Genomic DNA, 11396 nt, shown 5'->3' with positions numbered 1-11396 from the left:
TATGTTATCACATAAACATTATAATGGTGTGATTCATTAATAAAAATTAAACTCTATTGTGAACTGAAGCTAGCTTAATGAGATACGATTATTATGAGATAGTTATTGAGCTATGTATTGATTATAAAATTTTTATTGTTTAAGCATATTCCTTTATGATATGGCTAGTATAAGTACCTAGAGGGGGGCGAATAGGTATAATGAGTAATTTCTAATGAGAATCGCACAATACTAGACAGTTGATAGAAATGATACAATTTTTCCTCGTCAATAAACAAACAACGATCAAAGTAAGACTGAGAGTAGGGAAGAGAAAATTGAACACGAGGTTTATAGTGGTTCGGCTTATTTCAAGCCTACATCCACTCTTCCGCACTGACAGCCCACTGGCTGGATTCCACTATGAACAAAGAGATATTACAGCACTGTTCTTCCTTGAATTCTTGGTGTAGAAGATCTACCACACTCTCTCTCAAGGTATCACTAAGTATAAACTCTCTTTGTGTGTACAGTTTCGCTCAATATGAATCGACTAATAATCAAGGATCTTCAAACTCTGGAATTTCTCTATCGAGCACAAACTAGAATAACTGGAACGTCTTCTTTTTATACTCCTTTATGCCATTATACCCGTTGGCACTTACCAAATGAATTCTTCCAATCTTCCCGTTGGACAGAATCAATTAAGAAGGTCATTCGAGCTATTAAAGGAACATGTCGATAGCCCATCAATCTTGTTCGCCCATACAATCAGGATCTTGGTTTTTAAGAATAGAACCTTCCAAGAATATTTCGTAAATCATCGGATCTTCAAACGATCTTGATTTCGAATAATTAATCAGTTGTATCAAATCTAGCCAAGAGATCTTCTCCAGTCGATAAGACCAAATCCTTAACCAAACACTTTAACTCTGGATCGTCTTCGTCGCTAGATTAGAAACTGTCAATGAGAATAGTCTTGAGTCTTGAGTCTTGTGTGCTGAGTCTGGTGATCTGAAAGACTTCAGACTCAAAGTACAAGGGTCTGCACAGCTTCCAGACTAGACTGATAGAAACGTTTTGTCAGCTTCAAAACACTCTAGAAAGATTTCTTCAACAATCTGCCCCTTTTTGATGGTGACAAAACTTTCCTGTAGATTTGAACAACTTTGACCTACAAAAACATTACTCAAGCAATATGGATATCTCATAAAGATTAATAACTCAACTATTCTGCATCCGAAGAAAATAGGTTAGTCTTTCATGAGTAAAGCCATTCAATAACACTTGATATAAATATAACAGTCAATTTCAAATCCACACATTCAAGTCAGCATTTTCACCAAGTCCACCACACCCAAGTCATACTCAAAAATAAATATCCAAACAAACAGATTCAAAATCAAAGTTCAGTTCAGTTCAAAACTGGTCATTCTCCCCCTTTTTGTCATCATTAAAAAGGTGAGAAAGAGTCAAGTCTGCTTGGGAACGCGCACAAGCTGAAAATCTCCCATCGACTGTACGACGCCTTCCAGCCTCTTCAAGTCTTCCCGTAGACGTGCCACCTCTACTCCTTTGGCATTTGCTTGAATTTGATGAGCGAGGTCTTGCATTTGATCCGACAGGGTAACAGAAGACGCTTGTCCAGCATTCTTCATGACTTGAATTTCACATTCCAAAGCATATATTTGACCCTGCATTTCCAGAAGAAGATCAAGGATACGACGAAAATCTGCGGTATTGTCCGTTTGCGTGTTGGCATTTGCTCTATCAAATGGAGTAAAGGCAGACGATGGAACTTCGGTGTAATCACGCAAATGTGGCGTTGAGGTGTCATGTCCTTCCTCAGGCATTTGAGAAGCCTGAATATCTTCTGGATTTGCTTGCGAGCGACTCACACCTTCACTGTGATCTGGATAAGGTGTAGTCCTTCCTTGCTTGTTGTCTCCCCCTATTTCTAAGGCCTCATTTGGGGAAGAGTGATGGTCATGCTCAGTAGAATCTTGATTGCCTTTCTCTCCAGCTCCATCTGCAGACTTTTCTTTGACTGCTTCTTCTTCTTCTTCAACTTCTTTCTCCTCTTCTTCTTTTTCATTCTCTTCTTTCTCCTTTGCTTCTCTCTCGTTCTGTTCCTCTTTCTTCTTTTCCTTTCTCCTGTCGTTCCATTGATTCGGATACAGAACGACCGAGTCTTTTCAATGCCAAGGCAGAGATAGTGAGTTCATCCTCTTCATCTTCATCCTCTAAGATTAGAGCTCTTTTCTTTTTGGATGGAGCACCCATGGGCTCCTTCCCTTTTCTTTTCGTTGCAGAAGAGACTGGATGAGATTTAACTGGAGTTTTCACTTTGAACTTCTCCATTGCCTTATCAAGCTCTTTCGAGACACATTTTTGTCGGCATTTTCAAACCCACCACTATTTTGTCGCATGGTCGAACACAAAGAGTCTGTGGAGGTTCAATGTTCAAGTGTCTGAAGATCTTAGTCACAAGACCTGAGTAAGGCAACTGGCCCTTATCCTTCACCATCGCTCTGTACATGTGGAAGAGAATGGTGTGAGGGAGAGAGAACTTCTTCCTTGAATTGATCGCGTACATCAATTTCGCCTTAGAATTAGACACGTCTGTCTTGGATGTTGATTTTGGCCTGAGACAGTTGATCACGATTTTGTGCAGTAAGATGTTGATGGCATGCATTCTTGTGTAGGTGACTCTTCCTTCTGTACTCCTGTCTTTGACAAGTTCCAGTGTGGTACGAGCGATTGAAACCTTGATCGATTGATATCGTCCCCTTTCAACTCCAATTATGTCTGCCAACATATCCACATCTACCTCATAGTCTTGGTCTCGAACACTGAAGGATATTCTATTCGCATCTAAAAAGCTTAGATTCGAATAGAAATATGCTGTCAATTGTGCATAACCGTCTGTGGTGTCAGAGCAAAATTGCTCTAGTTGAAGCAGATTTAACTTCTCCTTCAAGTTCACATTGATGGCATCCAGAAAATCAAAATCAACGCTCCTGGGGTTTATTACCCCCCGTTTCAACAATTTAAAGAACAGATCATCCTGTTCTTTTGATTTGAACAACTCCGTTCTTTTTCCCTTCACTTTCGCAGCAACACCCATCCTGGGTTGGAATTCTCTAAACAGTTTATCATCGTCATTCCCGTCAATCGAATTAAATCCCCCTACACGAGGGTCACTTAGAATGTTCGCAAGTCCTTCCTTAGCCTTTCCTTTGGGAGCAATTCCCAAATCCTCCATCCGTCGCAAAAGATATACTCATTTTTATACCCTTTGTCTTGAAGGAAGGCATCCACATAGTTCAGTGGTGTTCCTATGCTTTTCAAAGCACAATAGAGCTTGTAAATAAAAGAGGGGTTTTGGACTCTTACAGGGTTTGCTTCCTCGATTATTTCTTCCTGTGGTAGTTGATCCACACTTTGTGGGGTAGATAATGGAGATTGACGTGGTTGAGAGTGAATCGGGCTCTGTTGCTGTCTCGGTAACTCTTCTTTCTTGGTGAGATCAAAATGGGTAGGACCCTCCCTCATTCTCTGTGGTCCCCTGCTTGCGATTCTTGAAGACCTTCTAGAAGAAGACATCGTTTCTTGTCGTTGAAAGATTCCTTGACTCGCTTTCCCAATAAAAGATGACAACTTTCTTGAAGATGAACACGAAATCGAGACAGGATTGGGAGGAGAATGCCTTTTTAGGGTTTTGGAGTTAAGCAAAGAAGACAACTTATTGTATATAACCCAGTTAAAAAAGAGAAACCCAATCGACACAAAGGAAAGTGAACAGTCGTCCCTTTTTAAAAACAATAACTACCTTTTTAATAGAGGTTATCTTTTTGAAAAGACAAGATTCCGTTTTTCTCGGAAATTAAAGATAAATCAAATATAACTGAACGAATGATCGTACCTTTTCGAGATTGAATATTAAAACAACTTATAGTCTATAGCCGTGAATGATTGAGTCTGAGATTCTGAGAGTCTCTAGACTTTGATTTCCTCAAGCTTCAAAATGTTGAGTCTGGAATGGATGATATCGAATTGATTCTTCTCCAAAGGCTTTGTGAATATATCCGCTAGTTGACTCTTTGACTCAACAAATTGAATCGAGATTTCTCCATTTTGTACATGATCTCTAATGAAGTGATGGCGAATCTCTATATGCTTTGCCCTTGAGTGAAGGATTGGATTTTTAGTAAGATTGATTGCGCTGGTGCTGTCACATCTAATCTCAGTGCATGAATCTTCAATTCCAAAGTCTTGTAGCTGTTATTTTATCCACATAATTTGCGAACAACAACTTCCAAGAGCTACATACTCTGCTTCTGTTAGAGAGAGCCATAGTGTTTTGTTTCCTTGAAAACCAAGACACTGTCCTGTTCCCAAGCAATTGGCAAGTTCCCGAGGTGCTCTTTCTATCAATTCTGCAACCGGCTAGATCTGCGTTTGAATATCCAAGAAGATTAAAGTCTCCCTTCTTAGGATACCAAAGACCGATGCTTGAAGATGAAGCAACGTATTTAATAATACGTTTCGCAGCACTGAGATGAGATTCTCTAGGGTTTGATTGAAACCTAGCACAGATGCACACACTCAACAAAATGTCGAGGTCTAGAGGCGAAGATAAAGAAGTGAACCGATGATACTCCCCGTACATGACTTTTGATCAACTTTCTTCCCTTCTTCATCTTTGTCTATCTTCAAAGAACTTGACATTGGTATGTCGGTCTTTTTGCACTTTTCCAGTCCAAACCTTTTGACAAGATCATTAGCATACTTTTCTTGATGAATGAAAGTTCCTTCCTTCAATTGTTTTACTTGAAGTCCAAGAAAGAAGGTTAACTCTACCATCATACTCATTTCAAACTCATCCTGCATAGACTTAGAGAATTTCTTACACAGACTTTCATTAGAGGATCCAAAAATAATATCATCCACATATATTTGAACAAGTAGAAAGCTTTTGTTTTCCTTTTTGATAAATAGAGTAGTATCTACTTTACCTTTGACAAAACCATTATGTATTAAAAACTTACTTAGTCAACTACAACTTTTGCATATGCAAACAGGACTGACAAGGCAGACCCCGGGATCTCGTCGTACCAAGCTCGAGGTGCTTGCTTTAAACCATACAAGGCCTTTTTTTCGCCAGTCAAGACAATTCGACGAGTCTGGTTTCTTTGGGTCTTCAAACCCTAGTGGTTGTTCCACATAAACTTCCTCATGGATAAATCCATTCAGAAGGCACTTTTGACGTCCATTTGGAATAACCTGAAATTTTTATAACAAGCAAAATCAAGCAATAATCGAATAGTTTCTAACCTTGCTACTGGTGCATAGGTCTCATCATAGTCTATCCCCTCTTCTTGCGAATATCCCTTGGCCACGAGTCTTGCTTTATTTCTTATGACTTTTCCTTTCTCGTTCATCTTGTTCCCGAAAACCCATTTAGCTCCAATAATGTATTTACCTTTTGGTTTAGGAGTCAATTCCCAGACATCATTGATACTGAATTGCCTGAGCTCTTCTTGCATAGCTTCAATCCAGCTTTCATCTGATAAAGCTTCTTCTATGCTTTTGGGTTCTATTTCAGAAACAAGTGCCACAACACTAGACTCTTCACGCCTTTTGGATTTGGTGCGAATTCCTTCATTAATTTCGCCAATAATGAGATCTTTGGGATGACTGGACTTCTGCTTCTAGTTACTGGTTGATTTGTCTGATTGATGATCTCTTTCTTTACTTGAATCTTCACGAACAACTTGATGCTGGTCTTCCAGAGTCTAAGATGCTTCTTGAGTTGTAAGCTTTGGAGAGTCTGGAGCAGGTTCATACTCTTCATGTTGAGTCTGACTGGATTCATTTTGCATTGAATCTTGAAATTTGACATTCATTGATTCCTCCACTGATTGACTCTTCTTGTTATAGACTCTGTAAGCTTTGCTTGATGTAGAATATCCAAGGAAGATGCCTTCATCTAATATTTCTTCAAACTTACCAACTCGATCTTTTGCATTTTTCAATATAAAACATTTGCAACCGAACACATGAAAGTACGAAACAATATGCTTCTTACCTTTGAATAACTCATAAGGAGTTTTCTCTAGAATAGGTCTTAAAAAGACTCTATTTATGATATAGCACGCTGTTGAAACAGCTTCAGCCCAAAATTGTGAAGAAATCTTACTTTCAATTAAAAGAGTTCTAGCCATTTCTTGAAGAGATCTATTCTTTCTTTCCACAACTCCATTTTGCTGAGGAGTGTATGGAGAGGAGAACACATGCTTGAAGCCGATTCATCACAAAATTTTGTAAAATCTTGATTTTCAAATTCACCTCCATGGTCTGTTCTTATACTTGAAATAACATATCCTTTTTCATTTTGAACCTTTTTAGCAAATTTTTCAAAATACGAGAAGGTTTCAGACTTACTCGCAAGGAAATATACCCAAGTAAATCGGGAGTAATCGTCCACGATTACTAGGCAATATTTCTTACCTCCAATGCTCTGGGTTCTGGTTGGTCCGAAGAGATCCATATGCAGCAGCTGCAGTACATGATTAGTAGAGACATGATTTATTGGCTTAAATGAATTTCTTACCTTTCCCAATATACATGGAGTGCATAGATCGAGACTTTTGGTATGATAAATTGGGTAGACCACGAACAAGCTGCTTTGATGAGATTTTGGCTAACTTGCTTCATATTAATGTGACCAAGCTTTTGTGCCACAAGCTTGCTTCGTCTTGAATTGAAATTAAGTATCGCGATTCATCCGGTTTCACATCCAGAAGATAGATATTTCCATGCCTTCGACCCATGAAAGACTGAGTAGAGTCTTTACTGGTTCCAGAACATATTCCTTCTTGAAAGAAGATCTTAAAACCAGTATCACACAGTTGGTTTATGCTGAGAAGATTGTAATTAAGTCCTTCTACTAGGGAAACATTACTTATTGTGAGATTTCCAATTTTCACAGTTCCAAATCCCACAATTCTTCCTTTGCTGTTTCCACCAAATGAGACTTTTCCACCATTTACTTGAACGAGCTTTATAAAGCAATTTGAGTCTCCTGTCATATGTCTTGAGCATCCACTGTCCAGATACCACTTTACCTTTTCTTTGACGGAGACCTGCATTTAAAAGAGAGTCTCAAGCTTTCTTTGGTACCCATATTTTCTTGGGTCCATTGGTGTTAGTAAGATAAACAGTATTAGCCAATGTTTTCTTAACAGGTTTCCAAACCATAGGACACTCTTTTTCAAAGTGATCTGGGCTATTACATTTTGAACACCTGAGAGCATTTCGACCTACAGACTTTACAAAAACCTTCTTGAAATGATTTTTGTAGGCCTCTCTGAGGGTCTTTGCTTGATTCTTTCTTTTACTTTAGGAAAATCAATCAAGGGAATAGTTTCCGCAGTCATACCTAAACCAAATTTATTGAAATAAGGTCTTTGAGCTGAAAGAATTTTTTCAAGTTTCTGGACCCTATTGAAAATTTCTTTGAAATATTTGATGAGTCAATTTTTAAAAGAGCATTTTCTTTCAAAAGATTTTCTTCACTTTCTTTAAGAGTAGAAACATTCATGTCTAAACATTTAACTTTTTGCTTCAACACATTTTCCCGTTGTTTTAGAACAGCATTTTCCTTTTAAGTTCGGAAATCCTTTTAAGAGAAGTCTTAAGACTAAAACACAGCTCATCAATATACTTAGAAACCTTGACAGGAATTTTAAAATTACTTACCTCAAATTCACTGTCTGAGTCTGATTCAGAGTTTGAGTCCGAGTCTGATTGCGCTATCGTACACAAATTGGCATATTCATCAACACTTTCTTCGCACTCTGTATCACTCCAGGTTTCGGCTTTGAGAGCCTTTCGAGACTTTTCAGCTTTTCCTTTCTTCTTCTTTAGAAGAGGACAGTTGGGTCTGATGTGTCCCTTTTTCTTACATTCAAAGCAAACTATATCTTTGTTTGATTCATCATCATCAACAAACTTGGTCTGTTGTCTTTGAAAGCTTTGTTTCTTTGAGTTGAATCTTCTTCCTTTTCTATTCAGCTTTCTGAATCTTCTTATCATGAGAGCAAGCTCCTCATCGTCCATATTATCTTCAGAATTTGTAACATCAGAATCATCATTTGATTTTAATGCAATGGATTTCTTACCTTTTGGATCTTCGTCTTCGTTAATTCGTTCCACTTCATAAGACAAGAGTTCCAACCAGCTCATCGATAGATAGTGGCATGATTCTTTGCGTCTCTTATTGAAGTCTTTATGTGATTCCAATCCTTAGAGAGTTCACGCAAAGAGGTTGTTTACCTTTATGGGATCAGAAATTGGTTGTCCTTGATTTTCAAGACCATTTACAATTTCGTAAACGGCTAAACATGTCGGTTATAGATTCTCCAGTCTCATTTTGAAGGCTTCATATTGACCGAGAAGGATGTTGATTCTGGTCTCTTTTACTCTATCAGTTCCTTCATAGGTGATATGTAACCTATCCCAGACTTCTTTTGCTGTAACACAAGAAGATATTCTGTTATATTCAGTAGGTGACAAGGCACAATATAAAGAATATATAGCTTTTGCATCAAGAGTTTGTCTCTTGATTATCTCTTCCTGAGACATTCCGCTGGTCTCAACAATTTCTTTCCCTCTTTCTGAGACGGATGCAACTTTAGGAGTGATTCCTTTTTCTACAACGTCCCATTCCAGAGGATCCTTTGATCGAAGAAATGCTTTCATTTTGTTTTTCCAGATGTTGTAGTCCTTTCCATCAAAGTAAGGAGGTCTGGTATTGCTTTGACCTTCCACCAGCCCTGGAGCTAACATACTAGCCATGGATCTTTTACTCTGAAGTAAAACATTTCAAATAAAGTGAGTACACGTGCTCTGATACCAATTGATATGGCTAGTATAAGTACCTAGAGGGGGGTGAATAGGTATAACGAGTAATTTCTAATGATAATCGCACAATACTAGACAGTTGATAGAAATGATACAATTTTTCCTTATCAATAAACAAACAACGATCAAAGTAAGACTGAGAGTAGGGAAGAGAAAATTGAACACGAGGTTTATAGTGGTTCGGCTTATTTCAAGCCTACGTTCACTCTTATGCACTAACACCCACCGGGCTGGATTCCACTATGAACAAAGAGATATTACAGACCTTTCTTCTTCCTTGAATTCTTGGTGTAGAAGATCTACCACACTCTCTCAAGGTATCACTAAGTATAAACTCTCTTTGTGTGTACAGTTTCACTCAATATGAATCGACTAATAATCAAGGATCTTCGGACTGGAATTTCTCTATCGAGCACACACTAGAATAATCGGAACGTCTTCTTTTTATACTCCTTTATGCCATTATACCCGTTGGCACTTACCAAATGAATTCTTCCAATCTTCCCGTTGGACAGAATCAATTAAGAAGGTCATTCGAGCTATTAAAGGAACGTGTCGATAGCCCATCAATCATGTTCGCCCATACAATCAGGATCTTGGTTTCCAAGAATAGAACCTTCCAAGAATATTTCGTCAATAATCGGATCTTCAAACGATCTTGATTTCAAATAATTAATCCGTTGTATCAAATCCAGACAAGAGATCTTCTCCAGTCGATAAGACCAAATCCTTAACCAAACACTTTAGCTCTGAATCGTCTTCGTCGCTAGATTAGAAACTGTCAATGAGAATAGTCTTGAGTCTTGAGTCTTGTGTCTTTGAGTCCGGTGATCTAAAGACTTCGACTCAAAGTACAAGGGTCTGCACACAGCTTCCCACTAGACTGATAGAAACGTTTTGTCGGCTTCAAAACACTCTAGAGAGATTTCTTCAACACTTTAAACACTGGTAATTTTTGAATGACGAACGTCTTAAGAACTCGTGATCAAACTGATTGTACTGATTAACATATTTGCTGAAAATGTGTAATGCATGTCAATTAAGTTACTACATATTGTACATGAACTCATCTGGTCAGTTGTTAATGTCTATCAAGTTGAATATTTTTATGGTTAAAAAGTATGACAGCATTTACACAGAACAATTGTATCTAGTGTTATAATTTAGATATTTGGTTCTGTATTTTGACTCAATTTATAGGCCAATGGTTGATGCAACGATAATTTGTTACTTAAAATTGGCTAATAAATCAGCTATTGGCCTTAGAGTCATGTTTTGCCTTATGAAACTCATGAGCAATAGTTGATCAGCTATCAAGCTTGTCAATCTAAAGTACCTTATATTGCTATTGATGTTAACTTGTGAGGGATCCTTTGGATCGATATTCTTTTAATGTTGTTCTAGTAATTAGTAATGGGGGTGCACAAGAGATGCTTACTTCTATGTTATGATAATTTTCTTATGTTGCCATGATCGGTGGTCTCATTGGAATCTGTCTTTCAGATTCGCTATATATGTATATATATATATATATATATATATATATACACATATATATATATATACATATATATCATTAATTTTTATTAATAGATAAAGTAATATAATTATCATAATATGTGATTTTAGTGATAACTTGCCCCTATCACAAAAGTTAAAATCATATGTGTCGCGACCTACCCTCGGGGGGAGGGAACAAGTTTAGGGGTATTGCCTAAAGGACGGGTCTAAGGCCCATGATTGGGCACGGGCTCTCCCAAGCCCATACCCCGCGTGACGTTGGGATATTTTTCATGAATTTTGCACAAAAGGAGTTGCCACTAGCCTATTGGGGTCGGCTAGAAACCAAGTGAGGCATGGGAGTGTGCCTCACTTCCTACGCAACCAGAGAATCTAGGTTCGGGGACTTGTTTACACTAATTAACCAATTAGTGCACTTTCGGGACCTAATCTTGTTCATTTTAACAAAATGATTTTTTACAGGTAGTTTGAATTGATTTTATACTTATCCACTAACATATGAGGTGATCATGCGGGTGCGCAATCATTAAAGTAATCATCATAATTATCAAGATTCTAATTGCCATAAAATTAAACACATGCAATCAAACATAATTAGATTTGCAAATTAAACATGCAACATAATCAATATACGAGCACATAAAGGTCTAATTACGCTAAAATGGCCATATATGGCAAGTCCTAATCAAGACCCTTCGTTTTTGGATTTTCGAAATTTTTAATTTTTAATTTTTTAAATTTATTTAAAAAATATAACTAATTTCTAATTTTTGAAATTTTATTTGGATTTTCGAAATTGTTTTTAAATTGTTTTTAATTATTTTTAAAATTTTTAAAGAAAAATAACTAATTTCTAATTTTTAAATATTTTTGGATTTTTGAAATTTTTGAAATTTTTAATTAATTTTAATTAATTTTTTGATTTTTAATTTTAATTTATTTAAAGAACATATTTTTAGAATTTTAAA

This window comes from Eucalyptus grandis, chromosome 9 (genome assembly GCF_016545825.1).
Source record: "Eucalyptus grandis isolate ANBG69807.140 chromosome 9, ASM1654582v1, whole genome shotgun sequence".
Lineage (NCBI taxonomy): Eukaryota > Viridiplantae > Streptophyta > Magnoliopsida > Myrtales > Myrtaceae > Eucalyptus > Eucalyptus grandis.
Note: the sequence above shows the minus strand (reverse complement) of the source record.